This window comes from Panthera onca, chromosome A1 (assembly GCF_046562875.1).
Source record: "Panthera onca isolate mPanOnc1 chromosome A1, mPanOnc1 haplotype 2, whole genome shotgun sequence".
In the NCBI taxonomy this organism is placed as follows: Eukaryota; Metazoa; Chordata; class Mammalia; order Carnivora; family Felidae; genus Panthera; species Panthera onca.
Genome location: NC_138339.1, coordinates 151,628,197 through 151,641,427, shown reverse-complemented (window position 1 = coordinate 151,641,427; position 13,231 = coordinate 151,628,197). Strand labels below are relative to the sequence as shown.

Sequence of the window (13,231 nt, the reverse complement as noted above, 5' to 3'; positions counted from 1 at the left end):
TCCTGGGCTGCTCAAGGTGGGACTGTACATTCTATCCCTGCTTCTCCTGGGCTGTTCCAGGTGGTAACCATACATTCTATCCCTGCTCCTCCTGGGCTGTTCCAGGTGGGACCATAAAGTCTATCCATGCCCCTCCTGGGATGCTCCAGGTGGGACCATACATTCTATCATACATCCTGTCACTTCTCCACATGGCCTTCCCAGGTGAGGACTGTGGGAAATCTACCCATGCACATGGACTCTGTGGGGCCATAATAGATGTGTCCCTCAACCTTCCTAGAAGACATCAGCTTTTTCCTTATGGTTTGAAGGGAATGCTTTCACCTGTCATCTTCAAAGTTGCTGAGACTCAGTGCTCCTTCCTTAGTATTGTTGACTACTGGCTCTCTGGTGGGAGTCCTTGTACTTCCTCATGATTGTCTTTGCCATTGTCTGAAGACCAGTGAGGCTGAGTACCTTCCCCAAGATTACTGGTCTGACCATTACTATTTGCTCCTGTGTGGTGACTCTGTTCAAGTCATTGCTCATATACCAACAGTATATTCTTCTATCGTTGTAAAGCACTCCTTACATATTTAAATGTTAGAGAATGACAACTATGTATTTTATAGGTGTTTTCCGAATGCTGTGACTACTTTTCACTCTCTCATGGAGTCTTCTGATGAGTGAAATTTTTAGTTTTAATGTAGCCAAATATGTCTATTTTGTCCCATTGCATTTGGGGCATCTGTGTTCTGTTGAAGAAACTTTCCTTACCTAAATCTTTAAACAAGGGTGTTGTCCTCTATGGGTTTTATGGTTTTAGCTTTTATACTGAGGTCTCTAACCCACCAGTAGTTGACTTTTGTGTGTTGTGTAAATTCCCAGAATTTAATTTTTTCCATGCATTAAATGATTCAAATGCCGCTTATGAAAACAACAAACTTCTCTACTTCTTTTTATTTCTTTTTTTCTTTTCATTTTTTTCTCTTTTTTTTTTTTTTTTTTTTTTCAACGTTTATTTTTTTATTTTTGGGACAGAGAGAGACAGAGCATGAACGGGGGAGGGACAGAGAGAGAGGGAGACACAGAATCGGAAACAGGCTCCAGGCTCCGAGCCATCAGCCCAGAGCCCGACGCGGGGCTCGAACTCACGGACCGTGAGATCGTGACCTGGCTGAAGTCGGACGCTTAACCGACTGCGCCACCCAGGCGCCCCTTTTTCTCTTTTTTTAATATGAAATTTATTGTCAAATTGGTTTCCATACAACACCCAGTGCCCATCCCAACAGGTGCCCTCCTCAATACCCATCACCCACCCTCTCCTCCCTCCCACCCCACATCAACCCTCAGTTTATTCTCAGTTTTTAAGAGTCTTTTATGGTTTGGCTCCCTCCCTCTCTAACTTTTTTTTTCCTTCCCCTCCCCCACGGTTCTGTTAAGTTTCTCAGGATCCACATAAGAGTGAAAACATATGGTATCTGTCTTTCTCTGTATGACTTATTTCACTTAGCGTAACACTCTCCAGTTTGATCCACGTTGCTACAAAAGGCCATATTTCATTCTTTCTCATTGCCACGTAGTATTCCATTGTGTATATAAACCACAATTTCTTTATCCATTCATCAGTTGATGGACATTTAGGCTCTTTCCATAATTTGGCTATTGTTGAAAGTGCTGCTATAAACATTGGGGTACAAGTGCCCCTATGCATCAGCACTCCTGTATCCTTTGGGTAAATTCCTAGCAGTGCTATTTCTGGGTCATAGGGTAGCTATACATCGCAGTAGAACCAAAACTGGGGTGACACGAGTCCATTTATGCAAGAATATGTTTGTGTTTTATTATTTTGTTCCTTGATCTGGTAACTATTCCTGCACTGAGATCCCGTTGTCTTATATACTATCGCTTTATGATAATTCTCGACATCTGGTATAGCAAATGCTCACACTTGGATTCTCTTCAAGAGAAAAGTGTATCAGCTATACTTTGCCTTTGGAATCCACTTATTATTTTTCAACCCTCCCCTCAATTTTTGTTTAGATTTTGATTAATGAAAATATTTGATTTTTCCCGGATTTCTACCCATCTATTTATATCTCTTGGCTGTCTCAAAAATGTTTAATAATTTCCCCTCACAGAGCCTCCTAGAACCTTTTATCAGAGTTGGAATTAGAAACACAACATTTTTGATGCTATTATAACTGTAAGGTTTCAATTTCAAAGTGTTTCTTGCTAGCACATATAGAAATGTTTTTTTACATGGTAATCTGCATAATGTTTTTTTACATGGTAATCTTCCTCAAGAATCTTATTTGGCCTAGTAATTTATATTTAGGATTTTTTGAATTGGAAATCACATCATCAGTGTACATTCTATCACTGTATCTTCCATCTTTATGGAATCTATTTTATTTTCCTCCTTACACTGCTCAGTGATTACAGTGGCCTGCTTGTATGGTCCCCAAATCAAAGCTTTCAGTGTCTCCTATAAACTCCTCATGTGTTCTGTAACTTCACTTTCTGAAGCAAGAAAGAGAACTGTCATACAGCGTGTTAAGAATTTTATGGCATGACTGATGCTGAGTTTTATCAAACACATTTTCTGAATTTATGACATAAAAATTTAACCAAACACTTTTATTCTGTGTTGAGATAATCACACCGTTTTTCACTTAGTTTCTTAATGTCAGGCTTTACATTGATCTAACGTTCAACCAAATTTGCAATCCTGGACAATGACTTCCATCACCGTGTGGTACTCTCTTGCTATATTGTTGAATTAATTTTGCTAATATTTCATTTATGATTTTGGTTTTTGATATCCCCAATAGGTTGGTCTGTAATTTAATTCTTCCTACTTTTCTTGTAAGATTTTGGTACCACTGTTACATTTGCTATTGTGAGAAGTAAGGGAGATGATTCGTTTTCATCATGATGATTCAAATAAAAGCTGTGCTGTCCATTTGACAGTAGGTTTACAATCTAGAGAAAATATGTTCGACCCCCTCCCAACAATGGAGTCCCAAACTTTACTTCCTGGTTCTTCTTCCTGTCTCTGTTTCAGGGACTTATTTTCATGGGATTTGCAATGAGCTTGCACCAAAGGACAAAGAGAGAAGGTGAACAAATGTGAGAGGTCCCAGGATTCACCTCAACCTGCAGGGTCCAAGTCCTCCTGTGGGTGAGGACTAAACTGGCTCATCCCAGTTAGGGTGGCCTTTCCATGGGAGGGCTCCTGGCCTCTGTGGTATCTGTGGAGCTAAAGACTTTTTATCTTTGGAGAAAGAAGTGATGCTGGGGAAAGGGTAAAAGGCAGCACCGCGGTGACCCATAACTCTGTACATGTGATGAGGGAGTATAAAGCAGGCTAATGGCAAAGTATAAGCTAGCACCCACCCACCCCCAGGTGGAATGTGTGGTATTGCTCGGACACTCTTGGCTGCCCAAGAACAAAGGAAAGGGGTTTAAGTGCTGGCCCCCATGATGTGGGGAAACTACAGCAAATGAAAAATGAAATTCCCTTCCTGCCTAAAGCCTGTTGACAAGTCCTTGACACAGGCAAAGTGACCTCCCTCTAGGAGCTCAGCTGCCTCAATGATGACACTTTGTTGGGGGCAAAAGAGAATCTTGGCTGAACATTATCCCCAACCTCAAGGATCCTGTAAGTCTATTTCCTTTATCTCAAATGCCCCAAGATACATGCTGGCAATCATGCTCCAAGCTTATGGCCCCCAATGGACATCTGAAGGGTCTCATGCTGAGGTTTTACTAAATGGTAATAAATGGCATTTTCCTAACAACAGCTACCCTTTCAAGGTCCTGGAAACCTTGCCTCCAAAATTCCTTAGAGACTTACTCTATCCCTGACACCTTCCCAGCCTGAGGGTATAGAATGAGTTACCCCATCATGACCCCGGTGCAGTTCTTCCTGCCCATGGGTCCTGTCCCCGTACTGTAATAAAATCAACTTTTTGCACCAAAGACGTATTCAAGAATTCTTTCTTGGTCTTCAGCTCCTGACCCCATGAACCCTTACCATCATCCCAAAACCTCATCACCCAGACCAAGGTAGGAAAATTTGACTACAAGTACTGCCTTGGGACAGGAAATCCTTAGAAGCTGAGTGTGTATGACTGAGACGTACCCTAGATATGAAGACAATGCAGAGTCTAGATCTGCAGTCCCATTCTCCTATGAAGGAAATGGCTGGAGACAGACAAAGTGGGTTCTGGAGAGTGCAGGAAACCTCCATTAATGGGGGGATCAAGCACCCCAGGGAAGCTCAGGAGCAGGAACCAGCCTTTTCAAGGATGGGGAACAAAAATTCTAGGCCTAGGGGTAAGGAAAGAGACCCAGAAATAGGTGGGGTCTCTTCAGCTTCCCCCAGATAGTCACTGGGGCGAATGTTATAGTACTGGGAGGGTGCTCCTTATACAGGGAACAAGGACAAACATAAAATGATCAAATTCTGCTGCTTTGTTTGGACAAGAGACACAGTTAAAGGGCCCTCTGTTTTTTGGCCTCAGTTTGTCTCAGAGAAAGACTGGGTCTGCCAGGCTCTAGTCCTTTATGTGAATGACAAAGTTCCAGTACACTGTAGGTGAGGGAATATGCTCTCTGCTGTCTACCAAGAACTCTTCTATGTTTCCTCTTAACACAAAAAAGGAAAGTACTAGGAATCTCTAAAGGAGAAGCCTTGGGACGCCCTCTCTTGTACTCCTCCTCCTTATAATCCCCAGGTCAACCCACGGGAGCGGGTAAGAGGGAACAAAACAGAGAATTTGGGTGGACAGGAGGAACCTTATGCCTTACTGGTTTGTATCGAAACCTCAGGAGGGAACCGAAAAAATGTAAAAAGCACATAGAGAACTTCCTTCTTCCCTCTGGGAGCTCTTCATTCCCCCAAAAAAGACTTCCTTAAAACAACTGGGTGAAATAGTTTGCAGGAAGCAGTTTCCTATTCCAATAGAAGGGAAAAAAAAGTCTCCAGCCAGTGATCGCAGATCTTATCAAGGATAGATTGCTGGAGCCCTAAGTTATTTCCATTAAGGAAGGTCCTTTTAAAGGGGACAAGGAGAGATTGGTTTTGTCAATGCCCACCACCACCAGTACTGAGGTGAGGAATTTCAAGAAGGAAATGAAACCACTGTTGGAAGATCCACTAGGTTTGGCAGATCAGGTTGATTAGTTTTGCAGACCTAATATTTATTCCTGGGCTAGGCTGATGTCTATCATGAATATCCTATTTACCGGAGAGCAAAGAGAAATGATCAGGAGAGGTCGATCAGTTTGGGGGACGTAATATTTATTCCTGGGCTGAGCTGATGTCTATCATGAATATCCTATTTACCAGAGAGCAAAGAGGAATGATCAGAAGAGCTGCAATGTCTGTTTGGTGGAGAGAGCACCCACCTGGCCAGGAGTTCAGCCAGCGGAACAGAAGTTTCCTAACCTAGATCCTGGTTGGGACAATGATGATCTTGGGCACAGAGTTAGGAGGAAGCAGAAATTAAGAAAACCAATCATCAGAGGGATCAGGGGATCAGCTCCAAGATCTCAGAGTATCATCAAGGAATTTTAAATATATATATATATATGTTTTATTTATTTTTGAGAGAAAGAAAGACAGAGTGCAAGCTGGGAGGGTCAGAGAGAGAGGGAGACACAGAATCCGAAGCAGGCTCCAGGCTCTGAGCTGTCAGCACAGAGCCCAATGCAGAGCTCAAACCCAGAAACCATGAGATTGTGACCTGAGCTGAAGTCAGACGCTTAACCAACTGAGCCACACAGGTGCCCCTTAAGGCTTTTGAGATACAGAAAGAGAAGGAGGAAACCCCAACTGCTTGCTTACAGAGGCTTAAGGATCAAATGAGGAAATATTGATCCTGGGTCCTCCTTGATCTGGAGGACCCAGTGGGGCAGGGTCTCCTGAAGGTTAATTTTGTCTCCAGAAGTTGGCCTGATATTGCCAGAAAGTTATAGAAGGTGGATAGAGGAATTGCGCAGGGAGGCACAAAAGGTATTTGTAAAGAGGGATGAAAAGAAGCAACAACAGAAAGCAAAAATTATGGTGAGTACTGTGGAGAAGATGATTGAAAGGGAAGGAGGAAATAGAGATTCCCCCAGGGGGGAAATGAGGGATCATAGGGAACAAAGTAAAACGAGAGGAATGCGAGAAGGAGAAGAAAGGAAATGTTATAAATGCAGACCGCCTGGCCACTTTAAAAGGGAGTGTCCTCTATGGAAGAAGGAAGAGGAACTGACCCCCTTATGGCTCTGGAAGAAGAAGATAAAGGGGGTCAGGGGTTCCCCTTTGCTAGACTCCAGCAGCAGTCCTTGATACATTCAAAGGTGGGACCCAAGGGAGAAGATACAACCTTCTTGTTTGACACCGAAGCTGCCCATTCCTCCCTAACATTTAAGCCACAGGGGACAAAATTCTCACCAGAAAAACTTTTGGTTTCAGGAATAAAAGGAGAAAAATTTCAGGTTTGTATATATGAAACCATGACTGTAAGAACTGAGACTGAGGAAACAGAGGTGTCTTTCCTGTCCATTCCTGAAGCAGGAGTCGACCCCCTAGGCAGAGACCTCACTATAGAGCTGGGTTTGGATATAGGGATAGAGAGGAGCCAAATTAAAGTTCTCATAGCTTACCTCATAGAGGAAGAAGAAAGTAAGATACATCCAGAGATATGGGTCAAAGAGAGAAACAGAAGAGGGCTTCAAATTCTCCCAGTGAAGATTTGCTTAAAACAACCAGGTGAAACAGTGTGCAGGAAGCAGTCTCTTATTCCAATAGAAGGAACAAAAAGACTCCAGCCAGTGACCACGGGTCTTATCAAGGATGGGTTGCTAGAACCCTGTATTTACCCATACAATACTCTGGAACTCCCAGTATGAAATCCAGATGGGTCCTACCAGTTGGTGCAAGACCTGGGAGCAGTAAACCAGATAGTTTGAACCCAATACCCTACAGTCCCTAATCCCTATACCCCCCTCAGTAAAATTCCTTATGGGCATAAATGGTTTAGCGTAGTAGATTTGAAGGATGACTTTTGGGCATGTCCACTAGACCCAGAGAGCAGAGATCTCTTTGCCTTTGAATGGGAGAATCCTGTAAGCAGGAGAAAGCAACAATACCACTGGACAGTATTGCCACAGGGCTTTACTGAGGCCTCCAATTTGTTTAGTCAAATGTGGAATCTATAATAAAAATGTCCCCCCACCTCCGCCAGACACTCAACTCTTTCAATATGTAGATGAATTCCTGATTTCAAGGGAAAGTGAGCTGAAGTTTCCAAGGCCACAATAGGTTTGCTTAACTTCCTAGCAGGGTTGTCTGCCTATGAGCTTCCTGATAGGCTACTTTATTTAGGGAGGGCATTGGACTTGGACTTACCCACCCTGGAAACTAAAGGTCAGTTCCTCAGAGATATGTACTGGCCACATCCTCTGTTCTATCTTCCCTTAGGGTAAAAGGGCTCTCACACAGACCCTGACACTTGAATTCATGGCCCATCACTTTCAACTGGGGGATCAGGCATTAATCAAATGTTGGAAAGAGGAAAATACTCCAACCTAGCTGGCAAGGCCCCTATGAAGTTCTTGTAACCACTGAAACTGTTGTATTGACTGCGGAAAGGGGATGGACTCATTACACTCAGGTCAAGGGGCCAGTAACGCGGACTCTAGACAGTAAGGTGAAGGGACGATGGGAGGTATATAAGACAACCAAGGACCCCTTAAAATTACCCTTAAGAAAGGAAGTTCAGAGTGTACAATAAAGGTTAGAATCTGGCCTTGCAACTGGGGAATACTATGGCTTGGGTAGGCAACCACCAGAGGATGAGAAAATTCCAAAAAGGAAGTGCCTCAAGCCTATCCCATTAGCTTAGTAATTAATGTAACTAGAACTGAATCCCCTCAAACTTTGAAATTTGATGCCTGCCTCAACCTATCATGTGGGAATTTAGAAAAACAGAGGTGGCTATCACAGGCAGATAAATATCTTTGTATTGATACCTTTGATCTTTACAGTCATCTGGACCTCAAACCTTGTTTGGGAGTTGGGACTTGGCATCGTAGACTACTCAGATTCAGGAATGGACGGCCAAACCCATGGACACTTTAACAGTTAAAATACATCCATCTAAGGGTGTCCCACTGAAAAATTGCCAGAACTTAAAGTGTGACCCCATGCTTCTAACCATTAACAGCCCCCTCACTGCAGATCAGGACCCAAGGGCAGCACCTGGAACATATGGATTAGGAGTAGATGTTACAAGAATTTAAGAACTTAAGGGACTACTGTCCCTTAAGCCAGTTGATAACCTCATCTGTAGTATGCCTCAACCAACCACAGATCCAAGGGGGTATTTAATTTCTCCCACTAATGATCCAAAGAAGATAAGCAAAGTTGAAATCAAAGACCTGACACAAACCCTTAAGATCTAGACCGGATACGGAGATGTTAATGCGTGGGTGTAATGTGTTTACTTCTCTGTGCAGATGTTTAACAAAAGCAATTGTTATGTTTGTGGTGCAGAAAGGCCACAGGGGCAAATTGTTCCATTTCCCTCTGGATGGGATACAGACCCTGCAGGAATGAGTTGCATGATGGCTCTCCATCAGTCACGGATGTTTGGGGAAATGAGACCTGCAAGATCCTGTCATTGCTCTTTCATGCACTACAAATGTCAGACCCAAGGGCCATCCCCTCTTCCTTCATAGGGACAAGGAATCACTCCTCCTGTCTCTCAAGAGTAGGGAAACAATTCAACAAACCTGTGGGATATTGGCTGACCCATGTGCACATCCTAAATGCCACTGGTGAACAGAGCCACAACTATTCTAACTTGAACATCCCATGAGCAGATGTTTGGTGGTACTTTGGGAAGAGGAGCCTACTTAACCGGTTTCTGCCCAATTGGAGTGGAACTTGTGCATTAGTCCAAATGGCCATTTCATTCACTTTGGCATTCCATCAAACCGATAAAGACAGTGACATTCACCACAGAAACCAGAGGGCTTTACAGTGATATTTTTATTCCAATGTGTACATTGGTGCAATAGGAGTCCTATAGGGGTGTCTCCAATGAACTTAAGGACAGGAATCAGATAGCTGCTGGATTTCAGTCCTCACTTTTCTGGTGGTTTACCATTGATAAGAATGTGGACTGGATTAATCACATCTGCTAAAATCAGCAAAGGTCTATCAATTTCACTAGGGCTGCACTCCAAGGAGTAGCCAGTAAGTTAGATGCTACCACTCGAATGGCATGGGAGAATAGGATAGCCTTAGACATGATGCTAGCAGAGAAAGAGGGAGTCTTTCTTTTGTGTTATGTTAGGAGACCAGTGCTGTACCTTTCTCCCCAACATTGCTGCAGACGGCACCATCACCAAAGCTTTGCAGGGACTACCAACTCTAGCCAATGAACTAGCATAAAACTCAGGGAGTAGTGACTTGTTTAGTGACTGGTTAGAAGTATGCTTTAGTAAATGGAAAGGAATGGTTGCTTTGATTCTAAACTCTTTGGACAATGAGTCCAAAGACTCATTGTTATTAATGAACAAATGTTTGTGCTTATGCCCAAAATGACCTATTATTATTGAAAGATAAACCTTACTACGAGGAGGAGAGCCAACACCTACTAAACATGTTTGAGTGAGAGCTCAAAAATGAAGGAAATATAAATGAAAATGGAATCAACTTAGAAAAGAAGAGGTGGGATTGTGAGAAGTAAGGGAGATGATTCATTTTTGAATACCAAATAAAAGCCATTGTGTCTAGTTAACAATAGATTTACAACTTATTGGAAATATGTATGTACCCCACACACACAGTGGAGTCCCAAACCCTTAGACTCTTCACTTCCTGGCTCTTCTTCCCCTCTCCGTTTGGTAGACTTTGCAATGAACACGCGCCAAAGAACAAAGGGAGGAGGGGCTGAAAGTCTCTGCGTCACCTTAGGGAATGTACAGTTGTTCCAATGAGACTACTTTTTGCCTTCCATGGGCACAAGCAATGTCTGGGTAAGACTATAATCTCCGCAGTGCTCAGCCAATGAGGAACCACGGGAGGGACTTGCGTGCTAAGAGGTAAATTGCTGTAACTGCCCTGAGTGTGCCTATCCATCAGACACTGCTCTTGCAAGAACATCGCTCAAAGCCTTGTTTCACTGTGCTCCAAGTCTCTGTGTCCCTCCTTTGATTGAGTTGGTGGGCTTATTTCTCACACTACCTAAAATGAGTTATGAAATATATCTTGTTTTTATATTCCCCAGAACAATTATTTCCTCAAGCATAGAATAACCATTTTAAAGAATATTGAACATAGTTTACCAGAGAACTACTTGACTTCAAAGATTTTGTATTATTGGTTCCACTTATTTAAAAGTCATGAAACTATTTGAGATTTCTGTATCTTTTTGTGTCCATTCTCACAATTTATTAGGAATTAGCCAAATTGTCACAACTTTTCAAATTTATTACCATAAAATATTTTGTCATATTGTCTTAAAATAAGATTTCACAGACACCTAAATGGGATTTGGGGTGCCTACCCCCACCCATGGATCATTATATGCTGATAAAATTCCAAACTGTTATGTTCTGGCAACTAGGAGTCAGAGTAGGATGGGAGCCCACCCCTATTTGGTATCAAGATTCTCTCTTTTTTTAATGTTTATTTATTTTTGAGAGAGAGACAGAGACAGAGAGAGACAGAGTATGAACAGGGGAGGGGCAGATTGAGAGGGAGACACAGAATCTGGGCCAGCCTCAGGCTCCGAGCTATCAGCGCAGAGCCCGACAATGGGCTGGAACTCAGGAACTGCGAGATCATGACCTGAGCCAAAGTTGGACGCTTAACCCACTGAGCCATCCAAGCGCCCCAAGGTTCTCTTAACAAAGGAAAAAAATTTTGATTTTTTCCACTTTATGTACCAGTCCAGCAGATGCAGATACACACAAAACATTAGGAAAATGTTACAAAATAAATGCTGCTTTCCTGGTCAGGCTGCTACTGTGGGAACACCTCAGTGACAAAGCACACTGAGTGCCAGGAGTTACCTGCTCCTTCCCATTTCTAAGTTTACAAATGCAACCAGAAGGGTAAATCTGACACTGAGAGTGTATCTCCAACCTGGAGAGAAGGGCAAAGTGAGGTTTTCTTGAAAACAATAATCCTAAATGTCACAGGTGAGTATCTACAAATCATCCATTCTTCCTTCCCTTTGCACAGCAGACATTGTCACAAAACATGCACCTACATTTTGTCACACACAGGTAACAGCGAGCTTCTCTATCAGTGAAAAAGAAAGAAGAGTGTCCCAGACACTTCAAGTGTGATAATCTAAGGTTCACTCTTGATATCTCAATTCCAAGTATGATTGTGTGGCCAGAATCTCCCCTAATCTAGGCCCAAGTGAATTGAAACACCTCTCATTGACAAAAACTGGTCAGAGCTACTGATGGGTGGCATGGGTAGTTGTCAAAACATATAATGGAGAAAATGTGCCATATCCAAGGGTGAGAGATACCTGGTTGACCTCAAGCCCAAGCACAAGATGGAACTAGAATCCTGGACACCAAGGAACACCAGAAAGAGCAGGGCAGGTGCTAGGAATGTGACTGAGCATTGTTGCACCAAATTGCCATTCCAGATTACAGAAACAGCCCCTTTCCTTTCCATGCATACCCTTCCCATGAGGCCTCCCTTGACCCAAAACTGATGTGAAAAAAGGAGATGAAAACAGCATATGGACAAATGGTAGACATGAAGAGATTAGGTCTAAAGGAAAACGACACAAAAGTCCATCCGGGTGTAATCCTGGATGGTCCCATCATCACCTTCCATCAAGGCTAGAGTATTACCCCCAAGTACTGACCTGTAACGTCCAGGCAGAAGGACACCTTCTCTCCCCTGGCCTCGCAGCTGTACTCCCCAGCATCTGCTCTCCCTGCTTGCTGCACCACCAGCTTCCTGCTGCAACCCTTGGCCTCCACACGCACTCTGGAGCTTGCACTCAGCTTCTTCCCATCCTTGTACCACATCACCTCCGTCTTGTCCTGGGCCACCTCGCAGCTCAATGTGGCACTGGCCCCTGCCTTGGCCTGAACCTCACTGCATGCCGGCTGCTCCTTGGCAAACACAGCTGCAAGCTCTGGGGACAGAGTCACCTTGTAAGTCAGGAAGGCAGCTCTGGTAAGAGGAGCCCGAATGGTGAGCTAGGGGGTCAGAAACTTTTCCAGGTTCTGCACCAGCTGTAAGGCCTGGAGAAGCCCCCTGCCTTTCCTAGAAATGGGTAACCACTATCTATACATTCTATCACTGTTTCATGTTGCTGCTGCAGGTGTGGACACTGGAGACATCCCTCTGCACAAGCTCCTCTAGGAGAGGATCTGTGGGGTCGTGATACATGCACACCCCAGCCTTCTCAGATGATGCAGAGTCTTTCCACAGGACTGTCAGGAAGGGAGTTCCCACTCTTGCCTCCCCTGTGTTGTCAACTGTTGGCAACTTGGTGGGACTGAAGTTGTCCTCCCTGTGGTCCCATTACTGATAAAGCGATGCACATTTTCTGATGTTTTTGGCCATTAGCGTTTCCTCTTTATGATGTCACTGTTCAAGATTTGCCCCATTTTCAATACCACTGTATGTTTCTCTTATATTCATTTTCAGGAGCTCTTTGTTAATTAAAATTTTTTAATATGTATTTATTTTTGAGAGAAAGAGACGGAGTGTGAGCAGGGGAGGAGCAGAGAGGGAGACACAGAATCCGAAGCAGGCTCTAGGCCCCGAGTTGTCAGCACAGAGCTTGATGTGGGGCTCGAACTCATAGAACCGTGAGATCATGACCTGAGCCAAAGTCAGACTGTCAACTGACTGAGCCACCCAGGCACCCCAAGCTCTTTGTTACTTTAAATGCTAAAGGGTTTGGTCATTAAATGTCTTATTAAAATTCTCTCCATCTGTGTGTCTTGCATTTTCCCTTCTTCATGGTGTCTTCTGATCAAAGTTCTTAATACAGACAAACATATCAACTTGTCCTTTGTGATTAACCCATTTATTAAGTCTTTTGTTACATTTATGTCACTAAATAGTCTGCATTACCTGCTAAGAGCTAATTGTTTTACCTTTTACACTCAGGTCTCTACCCACCTGGAGTTGATGTGTGTGTGTGTGTGTGTGTGTGTGTGTGTGTGTGTGTGGTCTGTTCTGTATATTGCTTTTTTTTTAAGT

The 13,231-nt window shown here is 43.4% G+C and overlaps 1 protein-coding gene across 35 annotated transcripts in view; it reads right to left on the bottom strand.

The window, feature by feature from the left end:
* The window catches only part of OBSCN (obscurin, cytoskeletal calmodulin and titin-interacting RhoGEF), a 164,997-nt gene that overhangs the window by 114,144 nt on the left and 37,622 nt on the right, over window positions 1-13,231 (bottom strand). The gene's annotated exons all lie outside the window — the stretch shown is intronic.